The following is a 19,182-nucleotide window of genomic DNA, read 5'->3' as shown; positions in this document are numbered from 1 at the left end:
AGATGGGACTCCCTGCTCCGCGGGAAGCCTGTTTCTCCCTCTCCCCCTGCTTGTGATCCTGCTCTCACTGTGTCTCTCTCTGTCAAATAAATAAATAAAATCTTTAAAAAAAAAAAAAAAGGTGTATGCAGATGGCTGAGCAGCCAGCACCCTCTATTTCCTACCCTCTGAGTGGCCTGGGTACCCCCATGCCAACTCTGGCATTAAAAACAGTGGGACCCCAGCTCCGGTCTCCTCCTCTGTAAAACAAAGGGGCCATGCAATGTCAACTCAGAGTCCCTCCCAAGGTAAAGGTCCTTTTTTTTTTTTTTTTGAAGATTTTATTTATTTATTTGTCAGAGAGCGAGCAAGCACAAGCAGGGGGAAGTGGCAGGCAGAGGGAGAAGCAGGCTCTCCACTAAGCAGGGAGCCCAATGTGGGACTTGATCCCAGGACCCGGAATCATGACCTGAGCCAAAGGCAGATGCTTAACCGACTAAGCCACCTAGGCGCCCCAAAGTAAAGGTCCTTATGTGGGATGTGCAGGTTCTCCAAGTGGGACCAAGGAGATAAACCTTACAAATGTGGAAACTACTTAACAAATTTGCCAACAGGAGCCTGGGTGGCTCAGTCGGTTAGCCATCTGACCCTTGATTTTGGCTTGGGTCATGGTCTCAGGGCTGTGAGGCTGGGCTCCACCCTCTGTGCAGAGTATGCTTGAGATGCTCTCTCTCTCCCTCTCCCTCTGCTCCTCCTCCCACTTGTGTTCTAAATAAATAAGTAAAATCTTAAAAAACAAAAACCAAAAAACACACACACATTTGCCAAAACATGTCCAATCAAGAGATGGAAGGCTATCACAGGTTTTCACTGGCTGATGCTCTACTAGGATGGAGCCACGCACACCAACTAAGCTTCAGCTCCCTGTGAATGGCAGCACACACCCCGCCAAACACACACAAAGCTAAGAACATGTATGCGTCTGTTAGAAAGGAAGGGGCATGATCGGCTTGGGTCTCAGGGCCTGACCCGTCTGCTCACAGCCTGCTTTCTTCCCAGAGCTGGGCATGCTGATAAACAAATGAACGAACATATCAAGGCTCTGTTGCTTCATCCCAAGAGAATCAAACAAGCCTGGTCCAGCTGGTGCTAGAGAGCCTTCTGACGCTCCAAACAAATGAACAAGCAAACCAACCAACCCACCCCAGGATACTGAAAGAGTGTGCACATGGGGCTGCATGGTCATGTTTGTGATCCTTAAAGAAACCCAGAAAGGAGGCTAGGTGCTAAGACTTAGACAAATCTGTATTAATGTGTAAAGAAACATAAAATGACCCTGACCCACAACACTGATGGATAACTCATTAAACACAGGAGCGCAGTCTCTATCCCCGTCTGCTTCCTCAAGCTGCACTGAGGCAAAGCAGCAGCAACAAGTTCCTGTTGGCCAGACAGCCAGGATGGAGCAGACCCACGCACAGGGGCAATGTGACCAGGGCCACAAGAGTGGGGCAAAAGGAACAATGCAGGAGGACAATGTGGTATCCAACTCGTGGGGAAGCAAGGCAGGCAGGCCGGGAGGACTTAGCCACTGTGAGGCAGGCATCCACACACAGAGATCACCCAGTTAGGCTCTAAGTCACTGAGCATCTCCGACAAGAGGTGACTGAGCAAACCCGCTTTCAGAAGGGCACCTCACCTGTGTCCCCCAGGGCCATCCCTGTTCCCTCCCCCACCTTCCAAGAGCAGTGGGAGGCAAACCCTGACATGGAGGCTTGCCAGGGCTGCGGGCCACAGAGCTGCAGACCAATGGAGGAGAGAGCAGTGGACACAGCCAAGAGGGCACTTGCTAGCCTGTGGGACATGCTGGAGGCTGGCTGAGGGGAAGTAGAGAGGTCATGGGTAGAAGGTGGAGCCAGGACCAAGGTGCAAAGCACAAAAAGGCAGACAGGGGAGCTGAGGGCTCTGAGACGGGACTCAGTTATGCAGATGGGCTCTGTGCCCAAGATGAGCAATCCCCGAGGGCTTAGGCAGGCTCCCGGCTGGCTAAAAGTCATCCTCCCCGGGCTGCTGGCTGTCCACTTTGATGGAGTCGGCAGACTCACAGGCCCCACACAAACTCTGTGAACCCTGACCGCAGCAAAGACACCTGGCACAATCCCCAGAGGCAAGACACAGACATCAGCTCAAGAGCTTTGAGGTGGGGGGACCTCGCCAGGCCCAAAGGCATCAGATGCCAGGGGATGTGCTGGAGCAGGAGCCCTGCCCCATCCGGGTCCAGGCAACATCACAGATGACACACACAGCGGGGGCATTGGCTGTTACGTGACTGAAAGAGCCTGAGGAACACTGTCAGGTCAGGAGGCCAGAATCAGGCCTTTCTTGACAAGGTAGAATGCACACCTTAGCAAGAGCAAACAGAACTGGGATAAACGTCCATGAAGGTGCTGGGCAGCTATGAAGCCAAGGAGGAAGGCCGCTCTTCAGCCAGGCGCCAGGACTCTGTGAGACAGCACCGTGCCCATGTCGCGTACGTGTCCCTTCCACTGCTGCACACAACGCCTGCCCAAACAGGCCCTGCATATTTGTTAGCTGAAGAATGAGCAGGCACCCTGAGCAGTGTTTTCAGTTCTGCAAACCATATTTTAAAAAATGTTTTTGCTCCTGTTTCTAGTCTGCAGATGAGGCAAAAAAGAAACCAGGCAGTTCTGCTTCTGTTACCATTCCCACATTTTCCCCCAAGGAGGGCTTGTCCTTTCCTTTTCAGCCGGCTCAGCATCTTGTCAGAGGTGCCCATCCATTATCTGGTTCTAACTGCACAGGGAACAGCTTCTCCCATCAGTGCTTAGGGGGTGGTGTCCCTCCTTCTGTACCAAGGACCAGCATGCCCACTGCATGAGCCTGTCGTGGGTCCCAGCCCCACATTCAGGGCGGCCCCCGCACAGATGTAGGACCGGCTGCTCTCCCCCTCTGCGGTGTCCCCAGGATGCCTACAGGAGCAGGGGGACCTGGATGGCCATTCCTCAGCCTCTGTGTCCAGAAAACAAAACCTTCCAGCAACCGTCACTAAACAAACGCAAACTAGCACACAAGAAGAGAGCCCTAAAGACAGAGTGGTGGTTACAGCCTCAGAGAAACAACTTAGAAGAACCAGCAAGTCCTAGTGAGCTCCGCCCACACACAAGCAAGCCTGAGGTCAGTGCCGGGAATACAAGGGCCTGCCCAGTCAGGGGAGGTCAGGGAGCAAAACCAGGGTCAGCTCACAAAGGGTGGACCCTAACTGTGGCTATTGTGCCACAGTTCCAATACCAAGGCAGTTGTCCCCAAACCTGAGACTGCCAGGAAGGCACCAGCGCCATAACAGAAGGGCCTGTCTGCTGGCCACTGCCTGGGTGTGCCCAGCCCTCTGAGGAGATGGATGGAGGACTGACACTGGCTCAGAGCACGCAGCCCGTTGCTTCAAGCTGGGCTCCACAGCTCCCCAGGTACAGCTTCTTCCTGGTCGCCATGGCTACACCAGTCTGCCTGGTCAGGGTTCAACTGGTGTCTGGTTTAGGCCTGAGTCACCTGGGGGAGGACCTGATCCATCCCACAGGCCCTGTGAACTCCACCACCAACAGGTCGGAGGAGGAGGGCTTCCTGCCCAGACCCTGCCTGCACAGAGGGCAGTGACACACCACTCTGTAACCTTAGCTCTGTGTCTGTCCACCGATCGCCCACACTGGAAACCTGGGAACCCCCTCTTCACTTCCACATTCTGACCTCTGTTCCTTGAAGTTTAAACCTTCCCCCCATCTCTCACTGCACCTGTGGTGGTCCTTCCTGATGGGCCTCTGTCTCCACCCCCACCACCTCCGCCAGCGCCCTAAGCCACATGACTGCCAGTGGGAGCGGGAAGTGGCCCAGGCTATGTCCCCGCCTGCAAGGGCCTTGCTCCTTCCCAGCAAGGCAGACAGCCATGGAGCACACTCCCTCACCCTTCCAGGGCCCTGCGGCCAAGTGTGCTGATGCCCAACCACCCCACCAGCCTGTTAGGCCCTCCAACCGTGCTCCTACCCAGGCACCCCACTTTCTGCCTCACAGAAACCTTGTAACACACCTGTTGCACCTCCTGTGGGAAGTATAGGCTCCCTTTCGGTCGGCCATGCCGTCCTGCGAACACCTTGAGAGCAGGGACTGGTATGCAGCAGGCAGTAATCAGCACCAGACAAATAACTGGCTATTTTTAACCCAAGGAGTGGTAATGCCATGCATTTCTGATGGGACATGATGTGCAGAACTGAGCATCAGTGGGACAGGTACAGGGGAAACCGGGCCTCAAACGAGCATGTCCAGGCAGCAGAGACCAGGGTGACGGGAAAAGTATGTGCTGGGGTGGGTGAAGTACTGGGCATTGGACCTGCAGGAAGCAGACAGAGGAAGAAGGGCCTGGGCTCCGGAATCACACAGACCTCACACAGACTGGGGCTCAAATTCCGACCTGGCCACTCGCCAGCTCTGGGTCTTGGGAGAGGCGCTCCATCCCCCACACACGCTACTCATAAAGGAGCTCTCTGAAAGGGCTGTGGCCAGGATGAAGGGAGGTGCGCAGAACAGGCCAGGGTGTGAGGCCAGGCCCAGCCTTGGCCCGGCCTACAGCGCTCCTGTCCAGTTCTGTGCCTCTGGCCTGCTCTGTGGCCTCAACTCTTCCCTGTCCCCAAACTGGGAAACTCAATTCATCACCTAGAGTTGGTTCCTAGTCTTTGTAATCTGAATCAGTGCAGGATAAAGCCAAAAACCTAGCAAACTGTGTGTCCTGGGAAGGTACACATGGCTGTAAGCTCCAAGTGTGCTAATGCCCCCGTGTGCCCCTTACCACTCCACCCCCAAGCCGGCGACCCTGGATAAGACATCCCCTTGCGGGGCCTACGCATCCTCACCTCATGGGTCTGGTCTGAGGATTATAGTAGCTAACGACGTCAGGCACTTGGCACACAGGAAGCACTAGGGTGTGTTACAGAAATCAGAACAGTCTGCCTAACTGCGCAGTAAGACCGCATCCCAAAATATCTCCAACGTTCAATGACGCTGGTGTCGCCCCCTTCCTAGCAGATGACAGCAGTGAGTGCGTGCAGCTCCCTCAGGCAGAGCTGCTGTCCCCCTGAAGCTGAGCCACCTGGAAGCATGCCCTCAGGGCACCCAGCTGGCAAAACACTTCTCAGAAAGGGCCTGTGCACAGGTATGCCGATGAGAAGCATTCGGCGGCGGCCTTCTCTGCCCTCCAGCTGCCTGACCTTCCCCTCATGCTCCATTCCAAAGGGCCATGGTTCACACCCAGGGGCCTTCCCACCTCTCCCAACAGCACCCTCCTCAACACCGCCCCTTCTCCAGGTTCAACCTCCTTTTCCATTGCTGAACATGTGCTTGCATTCACAGGAGAGCGAGGCCCTCTGCTTGGTCTCCTGCTGCTGTCTAAACCAGGAAGGTTCTTTCTCCTCTCAGTGTCACAGACTCACCCTCCTGCCTCAGGTGGACAGGATGCCCACCCACCTGTGTGAGGTTTTTGTTCTGCCCAGAGGAAGGCTCTCCTCTTTTGAGAACCACACACTCATCAACCAACTGACATCTCATGGGGCAGGAGTTTTGACAGCCCTGCCTCACCCCACCTTACAAGAGAAGCTTCCAGATGAAGTGGCCCCTGTGTGTGCAAAGAGTCTGTTCACCCACCTGGGACAGGACTTTGCAGCTTGCCTGGGTGACCCTTCACCCTGTATGTGTAAAAGCCCCAATCATCAAAGTACCAGACAACGACAGGAGAATAGTTATATAATATTGGGCTGAGGAAGGCTTTCCTAAGCACAACATCAAAAGTAGATACCAGGGGCGCCTGGATGGCTCAGTCGTTAAGCGTCTGCCTTCCGCTCAGGTCATGATCCCAGGGTCCTGGGATCGAGCCCCACATCGGGCTCTCTGCTCAGTGGGAAGCCTGCTTCTCCCTCTCCCACTCCCCCTGCTTGTGTTCCCTCTCTCGCTGTGTCTCTCTCTGTCAAATAAATAAATAAAATCTTTAAAAAAAAAAGAAAAAAGTAGATACTATATAGGGAAAAAGATCTTGCCAAGTTAAAAAAGATTCCTACCACATTTTTAACCAACCATCTACCAAAGAGACAAGCAAAAAGTGCCCCTGCTACTCCAGGCCCTCGGCAGCTCAAGCCCGCCCCTGATGTTGGAGGAGCAAGGCTCTAGCAGCCCTGCTTCCCTATCAGGTGCTTGGGGCAGCACCCACCCCACCCGCACCCCATTCCTGGGCAATGGCCCTGTATGTTTGGGAGTAAGTTCCCAGCACTTGTGACACAGCCTAGGATTACTCTATGTTTGGTAAAGCAGAGCTCAGGCCAGCACAAGAGAGAACTGTTCCACCCTCTCTAAATGCCGGCTGGGTCCAAGCATTGCCATGGTGGAGGCCCAGCCCGAAGCTTCTGCCCCGCCCCAGTGCCAAGGAATCCTGTGAGCCTGTCCCCAGGAGAAGGGCCAGGAAGTGAAGACAGACCAGAAGGAAAGCAAATCACTACACTGGCCCCAAGCAGGAAACACAACTTTGACTTAAATTAAGCTGGTTTAAGCCACAGTCTAAATAAATATGTTCTCGACAACAATTTCATTTAAAAATAAAATTAAATGAGATATGAACCTCCAGGCTGGAATAAGGAACTGAACCTGCATGTCTAATTTTGTTGCATCTCAAAACTCCACTGACACTACAGAAAAGGGGGAATTTTGTTTTTCTAACACAAACTCACAGAGCCAGGAAGGACAGGAGTGATGGCTCCAACAACAGGATTTTAAAAACTGGAACGCTGATGGCCCGGTGGTGATGGAGATGGCAAGCCAACCAAGAAAGCAGAGTCCTAAGAAAGTGACAGTGAGGAGGGCTGAGAGCCAATCCAGTGACAGCCCCAGATCTTCACAAGGCTTTGGAAGGGGCGTGCCAGGCACTCAGGGACCAAGGGTACATGGAAAGATGTCTGGCATCCTCTTCCACTTCACACTGCTGGGTAACCACTTCCACACTAACAGACACCTGAGATTTATTATCTGGAAGGCAGCTATGCTCACCACTATACCACCAACGCAAGATTTATTATCTGGAAAAGCATAAAATGGAGAGTCATTGGACTGGGAGGGGGGATTAACCCATCCAGCTGAGAAGGCACAGGGAGGATAATGAAAGAAGCAGACTATGTGGCCACTGAGTGTCTAGATCTGCACTAACTGCTGAGGCCGACCCACTTGCCCTTCTGCCCACCTGTGGCCTCCTTCAGTATGGCACTCAGGCCTTCACTCTACAGCCCAGTGTTTGGAAGACCATGTTCTGGAGGAAAGACCCAGAACCCGAAGCTATATGAGCCTCCGGGGAAGCTGGCAGTGGACAAGCCCCTCGTGCTCAGAGCGTCCTCCTGTCTTCCCCATGCCTCTCTCTTAGAGTGAACCACCACCCAAGGGCCCCCAGACACTCTCACATGGCAGATAAAGGCCCCATGAGAAAAAATGCCAAGAAACTATCTTTATTTTCCAGAGAGATAAGACGTTGTATCCATTTAACAAGAAGAGAATTCTATAAAACAGGAAGTCAGATTACCAAAAAAAAAAAAAAAGAGAGAGTGAGAGAAAGGAAAAAAAAAATAAAGGCAGGGCGCCTGGGTAGCTCAGTCATTGGGCGTCTGCCTTCAGCTCAGGTCATGATCCCGGGGTCCTGGGATCGAGCCCCACATTGGGCTCCCTGCTCAGCAGGAAACCTGCTTCTTCTCCCTCTCCCACTCTCCCCGCTTGTGCTCCCTCTCTCGTTGTGTCTCTCTGTCAAATAAATAAATAAAATCTTAAAAAAAAAAAAAAAAGAAAGAAAAAGTTCTTAGAAATAAAAGCAGTCAGCAGTGAAAGGCCAGAGATAAAATTGAAGAAATCTCCCAGAGAGTGCAGCAAAAAGACAAAGAGATGGATACAGGAGATAAAAGATAAATCAGAAGAGGACCGAGGGGGCAACATTCAGACACAGGGGGAAAAGGAAACACAGGGAGCGGAGGGAACGTGGATCCCTGTGACATGATTCGAAGACACTTTCCCTGCAGCGCTGGACAGGAGTTCTGGGAGTGAGGGAAGTCGCCCCGCAGCTCACTAGGAAAAGTGCTGGGCCCGCACAGCAGCATCAGAAACAACAAAGCATGTGGGATGCGCTTCTCAATCCTTGACAAAGCATTTCCGACTGAGAAGCCCACATGTACCCGGATGGACACGGTCTCCAGAAATTGAGTTCTTTTTCTAGAAGCTAGTAGACTGAAGGAGTGAACCAAAAAGAACACACCACAGGAGACAAAAAGCAAGAAACCTAGCCCCGGAGCCGTGCAACTTGAGAGATGGACGCTGCCTCTGGCCTCTGCCCTGAGAGCTCCAGAAGGGAGGCCCAGGGAAAAAGCTGGAGCTGACAGCCAGCCTGGCAGCACTGAGCATGGGGATAACTATACTGAGAGGTGACTGGAAGGTACGGGAAAAGTCAGCCACAGGTACACAGAAACTGGGCACATTTTTAAGAAGGCAATTTTATTCTCAAGGAAAAAACAAAAAACAAAAAACCTTGTCACAGTATGCCACAAAGGTTGTCTGAGGAGTATTGTTTGTGTAGGCATAAAACATAAGTATTCCTTACAGATTTACCCGGGAGGTAAAATGCTGGTAGAACAGGGAGCAGCAGAGATAATGGCTGTGTAAAGGGAGCTACAGAGAAAGTCAATACATAATTCATGAAACTCATCAACGTGATGACCCGAGACAGCGGCATGGGCACATTACTCAGAATCACAGGCACATGCCAGAAGAAAGAGCAGAGTCACAGCGGAGGACTCGGCGAGTGGGAACCCACCATGGTTTCTTGGGGGGTTTTTTTGTTCTTTGTTTTTAAAGATTATATTTATTTTAGAGAGAAAATGTGCGCACAAGCTGGGGGAGGGGCAGAGGGAGGGAGAGAGAATCTCAAGCAGACTCCCCACTGAGTGCGGAGCCCAACATGGGGCTCAATTTCAAGACCCTGAGATCATGACCTGAGCCAAAATCAAGAGTTGGAGGCTTAACCGACTGAGCCACCCAGGTACCCCAGTTTATTGTTTTGTTTTTAACCACTCCTTGACTTTTAAAACTTATGTGCATATATATTATTTTGATAAAATAAGAATTAAAAGCTAAATGACAAAATGCACATAAAAAGTGTACCACGTACTCTGCCATAGAGAAATACTCAGTGAATGCCATATTTAATAAAGGCCTCCTAGAGGTGCAGGGCTGGCTCAGTGGGTAGAGGAGCATCAACACTTGGCCTCAGGGTCATGAGTCCAAGCCCCATCTGGGGCATAGAGATTACTTTAAAAAAAAAAGATCTCCTTCATCTTTCTAAACCTTCCAGACTTAGGGAACCTGGAGACAGGATGCTCATACTTCATTGGCAATTCTGACCCCAGGAGCACCCCGAAAAGCCTACCACACATTCCCCCCGTTCTCCCAATGGGCCCTCGGTCAGAGAGGCCGTGGGCAAAGCAGTCCCCTGCATCCCCCCATCCGGCTGGAAAAGGCCGTTCCCTGTCCCCCACCAGCGAAGGACTGTTCAGTGGGTCTTCCGACCTTCACCAAGTCCTTAGAAAGCTCCAGAGCAGCTTCTTGCACCTCCACTGGTCTCCCCTCCTCTCGGTTCCCCAGTGGCGGTTTACTGCCCCAGTGCCCCAGGTGCTTTCATCTCGGAGGCAGGAAATGACTAGACACCAATTGTTCAATCCCCAACAGTAACCAATGCAAACACCTGGCCTCGACAGGGAGTGGGCCTTCTTGACCTCACAGGTAGCCGTTAGCATGCTGGCCAAACCATATCCCAGACTGCAACTGCTTCCTTGTCTTTGTGGCACCCTTCTGCATTCTGGTTCTCTGACTTTTTGAAGAAACATAAAGTGTTTTCTAACCAGATAAAAATATGTATTTCAGAATTTAACCAGCCACCTACATGTAGGAAAGAGTATTTTAGTCTTGCTGAAAGAAATTTCTTAATCATACAAACACAAGAGACTGAAAGTACTTTCTTTTCACATTCCTCTTGGTTTGTTTGATCAAGCTCTCCAAATTCTGCTCTTAAGATTTCTCAATCCCCAACAAACTAGATCAATGGAAGAACTACTAAAGAGGATACCATTGCCCTTAAAAGGGCATGTTGTTATTTGAGCTAGTTCAGAAGACTACACAAACTTTGTCATTTACTCCAATCTGCTGGTTTGCCCTCCACAGGACCAGGAGACTGGAGAGGACTTGAGATCCCTGTTCAGGTGCTGGCCTCTGGGCTCCAGGCCTGGGATGGCGCTGGCAACCCCAATTCTAGCCCCCAGCACATCCCACTCACCACCAGGCAAACACGCGGTTAGGATGCTCTCCGCCAACCCAAGAATTTATTAAAATGCTTATCTCACATGATTTTGTGGTATCTGGGGGAGAGAAAAGCCCTATCTTCTAGAGATCTGCACTCAAGGACTGGCAGTTGAAATCATATGGTGTCTAGAATGTGATTGAAAATAGTCCAGGAGGAGGTGGAGAGGGATGGGTGAAACTGGCCATATGTTGCTAACTCTTCAAGTACCTGGGAGATCACTCTTCCATCTCTACTTCTGTGAATGTTTGGAAAAGGCCATAATGGAACTTTTAACAAGATAGTAAATAAAATGCTCATGTCAAGCATGCAGGATGACTGTTCAGAGGAGCCTGGAGGAGGCTTACTCCCAAGAGTGTGCCACTGTGAGGCCATCCTGGCTGTCACAGAGGGAGTGACCATGCACTCTGAGCCACCCCGGCTGCAGAGTCGTGTCCGTCCATCCCCCCCGCCCCGGACTGAAGAAGCTTGGCCCTCTGAAGGGCAGTAACCAATAAAAGTCTTAAGAAATCTGCTCCCACACCAGAGGTCAGTCCAGTCCCTCACTACCCAGACAGAGCCCAAGTATGGGAAGAGTCCCATCGGCTAGAAGCCTAGCTGTGCCCATGCCTTGTATGAACCAGGGACATAAGCACACAGGTTCCAGTCAGTCAGCCCCCAGGAGACAAACAATCTGAGCTGTGAAAAAGCCAAAACTCAAACTGAACTCGAGTCTAACTCCACTTTAAAAATACTAGTATATACATGTACTTACATATTTAAAATACATACATACCAAGGTATTCACCCACAGAAACAGGACTGGAAGGCAAAAATCAAACTGTCACCAATGACCATCTCTAGGCAGAAAGACTATGGAAAACATCTTCCTATTTTAAAATCCCCTACAACGTTATCTGAAAAGGAATTAAATACTGCATCCACCAGTGCTGAACACAGGCACCAAAACAGAAGACAGAGGCAGGCCCAAGCTGCTGGGACTGGCTTCCCATGCCCACACTGCCTTACCCCAGTCTCTCCACACATCTGCTCTGCCCACCACAGCCACCGCCAGGGCCTTCTGCTCAGCCTCCTCTGCTGCCCCCACCCACTTCACTCCTGCAGCTGACTGCTCTTGCAGGTTTGCTCCTTGCACCACCCACTGGCTGCTGGACTCTCTTCTTGGAAGGGCTGACACCCCTGCACACTCCACACACCATCACTTTGTACCCCATCCCCCAGAAGCATCACAGAATCACGGTCCATCTCCCTCAGGGTGCATACTTGCTGAAAGAAACAGTTCTCTCTCCTCCCTTCCTCCTGCGCGTACACACACACACAGTCACCAAATTCCAAAGCTGCTTTCTTTACAGGCTCTCTTCCTCCCAAATCACCCTCTCCATTCTCACTGCCATGGCACCCAGTAGGTCTCAAATTTGCGTGTGCTTTCAAAATCAACAAGGGTGCTTGTTATTAAAGGCAAGTTCCTTGACAACGCTAGATGTTGGCCAGGATGTCTGACAAGGGGAACTCCCCCACATGGTTGGTAGGAATGTAAATGGTACATACCACTTGGGAAAACTGTTTGGCAGACCACGGTGATGCTGAATTCAGGCCACCCCCCTCAACCCAGCCTGGATGCGCAGCCCGGAGAGTAAGTGCATATACCCACCAGAAGACATGACCCCGAACACCCCTGGCACTGTCTTCACATAACCAACAACTAGAATTAACCCCAATGTCCAACAAGCATAGAGCAGAAAAGTAACCTGGGGTGGAGTCATGTAACAGACAACACGTGGCATAAATAAGAACAACAGCCACCCATTAGGATGATCATCCATCACAGACATGATGCTGAATATAAGAAGCCAGACACGGTGTGACTCCAATGACAGGAAATTCAAGAACACATGTCTCCGTGGCCCAGAAGCCGGAAGAATGGGAGCAGAATCTGCATTGTTTAGCTAAAGCACAGGGATGAGCCTGCTGGGTGCCAGGCCTGTTCCAGATGCAGCCCGGGCTATGGCTATGGGGCATTTACATGTGTCAACATTCATCTAGCGGTGTCATGCTGAAGATGCGTCCTTGTGTCATTCAGTGAGGTAGGTTTGTTATACTTCAATATAAAGAAGCACCGGGAGCCCAGGTGGCTCAGTCAATTAAGCCTCTGTCTCTTGATTTCAGCTCAGGTCATGATCTCAGGGTTTTAAGACACAGCCTCACATCAGGCTCCATGCTCAGAGGGGAATCTGCTTCTTTCCCTCTCTTCCTCTGCCCCTCCCCTGCTCTCGTGCTAGCTCACACACAACCTTGCAAAAGAAAGAAAGAAACAAACAAGCACCACATGAGACAACCAGAGCTCCTAAGCCCTGACCCCATCCGTGGGTTTGGACTTGGGTTTGGACTGGAATGGCCTTGTGCCTGAATTGTGAGTACAGAGCACCTGGGGAATATTCCCTCTGCACTTTCATAGGCGTGAATCCTCCCCAGCATGAATCGAAGCAGACCCGTAGCTTTGGAAGGGCCCAGGATGATCCATCAGAGCTTCTCAACGCAAATCTGGCATTCTTTCTACTTTACAACAGGGGCTCCATCCCATACACAGTGGCTAGATCACTTCCTCAAACATCACTTCTCATGAGGACTGAAGCAAAGTTTTGTTTTTAAGATTTTTCATTTATTTATTTGACAGAGAGCAAGCATGCATACAAGGAGGGGGAGGGGCAGAGGGAGAGGGAGAAGCAGACTCCCTGATGAGCAGGGAGCCCAACGCAGGCCAATCTCAGGACCCCGAGATCATGACCTGAGCTGAAGGCAGACGCCCAACTAACTGAGCCACCCAGGTGCCCCAGGACTGAAGCAAAGTTGGAAAGGGGTGGGGAGCAGAAAAGAAGGACAGTGGGGATGGGGATGAACCACTTCTTAACCAACAAGCATCCCCCCCACACCTCCAGACTTCCCTCTCCTGGACTGGATGCAAGTGGCTCAGCTCAAAGGCTAACCAGCAGCTGGGTCCCTCCTGTTCCCTACCTGCCCCCACCCCACCAGCAGATTCCCAGGCAGAGAACTCAAGAGAAGCCTATGGGGCCAAGGGCTAAGAGAAAACAGGGTCCAGAAAGAGGAGGGAGCAAGACAGAACTTGGCTGCTATTCACCAAGTACAAGCACCAAAATGTGTGTAAATGAGAGAATGGGTAAATCTGAGGGAAGGGTGTACCAGAGCACTCTATACTATCCTTACAACTCTGCATGTTTGAAACAGTCTCAAAATAAAAAGCTCAAAGTAAGGACAACGGGGACTTCCAGAGGTCAAATGTCTTCTCCAAGGACTCACTGCCCTAAGTAACAGCTACTCCACCTCAAGATACTTAACCCATTCAATCAGGGATCTTTATTAACCCCCACCAGGTTAGCAAGAGAGTCACTATTAAAGTGGAAGAGAGCATCTCCCTCACAGGGTGGGTTTCAAGATCATTACACCTAGGCTTCTAGTGTATCCTCTTTGCTCTCCAGGACTGGGTACTCATTTATTTATCTGTTAAAGAGAACCACCTCATATGGGGTGTCTGGGTGGCTCAGTTGTTAAGTGTCTGCCTTCGGCTCAGGTCATGATTCCAGGGCCCTGGGATCAAGTCCCACATTGGGCTCCCTGCTCAGCGGGAAGCCTGCTTCTCCCTCTCCCACTCCCCCTGCTTGTGTTCCCTCTCTGTCAAATAAATCAAAATCTTAAAAAAAAAAAAAGATAGAGAGAGCCACCTCGTAACCGTTGTGGACTCCCTGTCTTCAAATAAGTGTCTCTGATTAAAGAAAAAGGGGTGGGGGGCTCTGAATGAGAAGTGATTCAGTGTGGAGGAGCACTGATGAGAGAAAGCCCTGGAAGGCCATCAGAAAAGAAGCCAGCACTGTTTTCCACCACCCTACCTGTAATCATGATACACCTCTTATCCAAGCCAAGGCACCTTGCCAGGAGCTCAACGAGATGCAGATGTATAAGATCAGGTCCTACACTCAAGCAATTTATAATACTGTTGGCAAGGCAAAAATCAATAATGAGTGTAAAGACAGCAAAAAAGAATTCATCTGTTCAGTATGCAGGATGCACCCAGTGCGGGCCCTACAAACTCAAGAGGAAGTAAGAATTGCCATGGGCTGAGCCATCAGGGCTCATGAGGAGGAGATGAGGCCAAGGCCAAACCTCCAATGGGGAAGAGAAAGAACAGAAAAGAGTGAAAGCAGAGGGCCTGGCATGGAGGAGGGAGCATCTGGCTGGGGCTCTCATACCAGCATGGAGCGAAGGCCATCTGGAAGGACAGTTTCAGATTGAAAGGAGAATGCTTCCTAGCAGGGGCAGAAAGGAAAAGAATCATCTTAGGAAGGCTGTGGTGGCACTCAGGGCCCTGGTGAGGGAGGACACCCACTCTGTGATTTTCCACCTTATGGTATAGTAGCTATCTGGGACCACAGCTCCCTCCTCCTCATGTGCAAAGAGGGCCCAACTCTTCTTCAAGACTTCTGACTACAAAAGGAACATAAGTTTATTGTTAACAAAAATACACATGTACTGAAAGTTACAAAGAAAATGAAAATTACTCAGATAACTACCTAACAATGTCTATTTAACATAACTCATTCCAGGGGCGCCTGGGTGGCTCAGTCGGTAAAACGTCTGCCTTTGGCTCAGTTCATGACTCCAGGATCCTGGGATCGAGCCTGAGTTGGGCTCCCTGCTCAGTGGGGAGTCTGTTTCTCCCTCTTCCTCTGCCCCTCCACCCACTTGTGTGTGCGCTCTCTCTCTCAAATAAATAAATAAATAAATAAAATCTTTAATTAAAAAAAAAAAACCTCACTCTGGACCACGTGTCCTGCTTGCTCTTCTCAATATCAACGGGTTACAGAACATCTCCCATGTCATTTTGTTTTTAAAGATTTTAAGTAATCACTACACCCAAAGTGGGTCTCGAATTTACACCCCAAGATCAAGACTCACATGCTCCACCGACTGAGTCAGCCGGGTATCCCTCCCATGTCTTTTTTTTTTTTTTAAGAGACTTATTTATTTGAGAGAGAGAGACAGAGAGAGTGTGAGCATGAGTGGGGGGAGGGGCAGAGGGCGAGAAACTCAAACAGACTCCCCACCAAGCCAGAAGCCTGACACGGTACTCAATCTCAGGAACCCGAGATAATGACCTGGGCCAAAACCAAGAGTCGGAGGCTTAACCAATTGAGCCACCCAGGCACCCCTCTCCCATGTCATTTTTAACAGCAGCACTGAACCTGCCATCTCCAGCTCCCACAACAAATCTAACACAGCTCCACTCCTGACTTGATGTGGCTATGAGCATCCTCACTGCCAACAGGCTTTGAATACTCTCCTGCATACAGCCTTGGAGGAAATGCCTAAGGAAGTAGACATTTTAAGCTTACTGGAATAAACAGTATTGTCAAACAGCCTTCCAGAAAAATAGCCTCGTTTACGTGCCTCCAGCAGCAGCTTGTGAGGATGTCGTTTTGCCTGTGTCTTCCCATGCACGGTGTTAAGACTTTCTCCAATTTTGGGGGCCACCTGGCTGGCTGATCTTGATCTCAGGGTTATAAGTTCGAGCCCCACACTGTATGTAGAGATTACTTAAAAATAAGGGGCACCTGGGTGGCTGAGCCGATTGAGTATCTGACTCTTGAAGCTCAGGTCTTGATCTCAGAGTCATGAAATCAAGCCCCACACTGGGTTCCACGCTGGGCATGGAGCCTACTTAAAAAATTAAACAAACAAACAAACAAACCAACCCTGGCTCAGTCGGAAGAGCATGGGATTCTTGATCTCAGGGTCATGAGTTCGAGTCCCATTTGGGTGTAGAGATTAAATTAATTAAAAAAAAAAAAGCAAAAAAATTCTTGAAAAAAAAAAGACTTTCTCCAACTCTGAGGTGAACACCCATCAGGTTAGACCACTATCACCACAGAGCCTGAAGAGGCCTCTGGCGGTGCTTGGGAATCCACTCGCACAGCACTCCTTGCGATGCAGGAATCCCCATGAGAGATTCAGACTGGGGGAAACGAGTGTTCAAACAATTCAAGTGCAAACTGGTTAACTCTTCACAGAATGTGTGTGAAGAGGAAGGAGGAAGCGGGTGGCCTGGTGTCCTGGAAGGGTGAGTGGGATGGGACTGCAATATTGTGCCATGGGAGGGATGGGTCTCTCAGACAGGCGAACAAACAGGATGCAGAACAGCCAGGGCAAGAAAGAGCTGGGCTCTTCTGGGGATCCACAGGCAGCCAGTACAGTGGGCTGCAGACCCTGGAGGAGGGAGTCAGGCTCAGAGTTGAACCCACAGGCAGTGGGTGGCCACTCAAACATTCCCAGCATCAACATAATGGGGGTCAGGGGGTGGAGTCCATGAAGCAAGAATTGACAGCTTGAAGCTGAATGTGGATACATGGACATGGGGCCTTTAAACTACACTACTGGGTTTTAGCATTTAAACTTTCCATTTTGAATTTTTAAAAATTCATTACAATTCCTCAAAAAATGTACCCTCTGGTATATAACCAACATTACTGTCCTGAGGAATGCTTTAAAGTGACAGTGACAGGGAGATGATCGTGTGACCACCCGGGACTGCCCCACACGGAGCCTGGACTAACCACAGCCACCCTGTCACAAATGGGAGTTAAAGAGTTGGAAGACTTCCTGTCAGGAATGGATGTAAGGGCTGCCAGGTGTGGTAGGTGGGTGGGGTCTCTCACAAAAGGGAGCTGGTGAGGCTGGGAGGCTGGCTATAGCCTGTGTGGAGGCCAAAGATCATTGGAGGCTTGCTGGCTGGCCCTTCTGCCACTGTTTGGGCCCCACTGACTCACGGGGAGTTGCTCAAATTGCCAACAGGATGCCCATCGGCACTTGGCTTGGGTTAACTTCCAGCTACCATCTTCCCTCTACCCCCAAAAGGCATGACCTCTCTTTCAAAAATTAAAAGGCGGTTTGCCTCTCTTGTCCTGCTTTGCTTCAGCAAGCATTCATTTGTAACATGCAGGGTATAACTATAAGCAGCAGTGACCTCTCCTCTACACCTCAGTTTTTCCATCTTAAAAATGGGAGTAACAAATACATCGACTGACTGCGCAAGTGGGAACTCAATGAGCTGACATAGGTCAACTCTTGCAGTAGGGGTTTATGTCAGCTCCTGTTGTTGCTGCTGCTGAGAAAGTCCTGACCCCTGAGCAGCTGAGGGCCCACATCCCCTCAGGTCACTGTCACTCCTGGTCAGGAGGCAGTAGGACCAAGGTTCAGGACCCTGAAGTCAATGGCTCCACAATCACTTCCTGATTGCCATCAGGGGCACTAAGGCTTGGAGGTGGTCAGAGAGACGGGCCCCTGGCCTCAAGGAATGGACATTTTAATGGTGGCTTATACACAGAAGGCTGCAAGCCAGCTCAGTTGTTTAGATACCAACCAGGCTATGAAGAAAGCAGTGGGGCTCAGGAGCTTCCCCACTGGAAAACAAGGGCCAGAATCACACCAGTAGGGCAAAGGACTGTTAGGAAGCCTGAGTGGGATAAGCCACAGAAAAGGCTCAGCCAAGACTCCCTTGCTTCTGCTTGGAGGACAGAACATAACACACAGGGAGCACCTGGGTGGCTCAGTCAGTTAAGCTTCTGCCTTCGGCTCAGGTCATGATCCTGGGGTCCTGGGATCCATCCCCAAGTCAGGATCCCTGGAGCTCAGCAGGGAGTCCGCTTCTCCCTTTCCCTCTGCCCCTCCCCCTGCTTGTCTCTCTCTCAAATAAATAAATAAAGTCTTAAAAAAAAAAAAAGAACATAACCCACAGGCAGAATCTAGACATGCAAGTTTCAGGGCACTCCCCACTGTCCTAAGGCCTCTCCAGGCCCTTGGAAGTTGCTGTTCAGTTGTCTGTTCTTTGTTCCTTATGAGTTTTTTTTTTGCTTTGTTCATTATGTTTCTAGCTAAATAGCACTCAACTTTCTCCTTACAGTCCAGGCAGAAAGCTCTGGATCTCCTAGGTCCCAACCTGGAGCTCAATCTCCTTTGAGGGCTTCACCAGAAGAGGTGGCTGACCTGTCTGCCCTGACTCTGCTACATGTTCCCTGATCTCCTGGCACTTGAGTAGAGCCCTGATACACACTGCCCTTCCCCACCTCCCACCCCCCGGATCTCCTCCCCTTTGCAATCTGTTCAGCCCAATAGACATTTATTTATTTCATGTCTGTATGTGCAGTCTGCTGTACTGAGAGGTGGGAGGCATAAAAGTCTCAAGAATAAGATGGCACAAAATTTTAAAAGAATGCGACGAGTTGATTGATGAAGTCCTTTCATTCATTCACTACTTACCCACTCTATTTCAGGTGCAGTGCCGGCTACTACAGATACATGCTTGCTCTCTGGGATCCTACAGACCAGACACATGTTCCACACTAACCCAACAATCCCCCCAGGAAGGCCCAAGGCCCACAAAGGCCAGCCTGAGAACTCTAAGGTTGGGGGGAGGGGGGCTTCTCCTGCAGTGCTGCAGGGAGAGTGGATGTTCAATGAAGAGATGATTTGAACTCACCAACAGTGTCACCACTACCCTCCCCACAGGCTCCTTCAAGTGTCATCAACTCCCCTAACCAGGCTTGGGGGTTTTACCTTCACCTTCCAAGGCTCCTACTCTTGCAAGAACCTAAGGAGGAGGCATCTGCTAGGGCTCAGCTAAAGATCTTTACATTCCCCCCCAACACCTTCCCTGTGACACTACTGGACTCCAGCCATTTCATAGATGAGGAAGATGATCCAGA

At 50.6% G+C, this 19,182-nt stretch overlaps 1 protein-coding gene across 3 annotated transcripts in view; it reads right to left on the bottom strand.

The window, feature by feature from the left end:
• The window catches only part of MED15 (mediator complex subunit 15), a 63,457-nt gene that overhangs the window by 40,537 nt on the left and 3,738 nt on the right, over positions 1-19,182 (bottom strand). The gene's annotated exons all lie outside the window — the stretch shown is intronic.

This window comes from Mirounga angustirostris, unplaced genomic scaffold, assembly GCF_029215605.1.
Source record: "Mirounga angustirostris isolate CCGP_5_RB_7025 unplaced genomic scaffold, mMirAng1.0.hap1 SCAF_14, whole genome shotgun sequence".
Lineage (NCBI taxonomy): Eukaryota > Metazoa > Chordata > Mammalia > Carnivora > Phocidae > Mirounga > Mirounga angustirostris.
The sequence above is the reverse complement of the archived record's forward strand: the minus strand, read 5'-3'. Positions and strand labels throughout refer to the sequence as shown.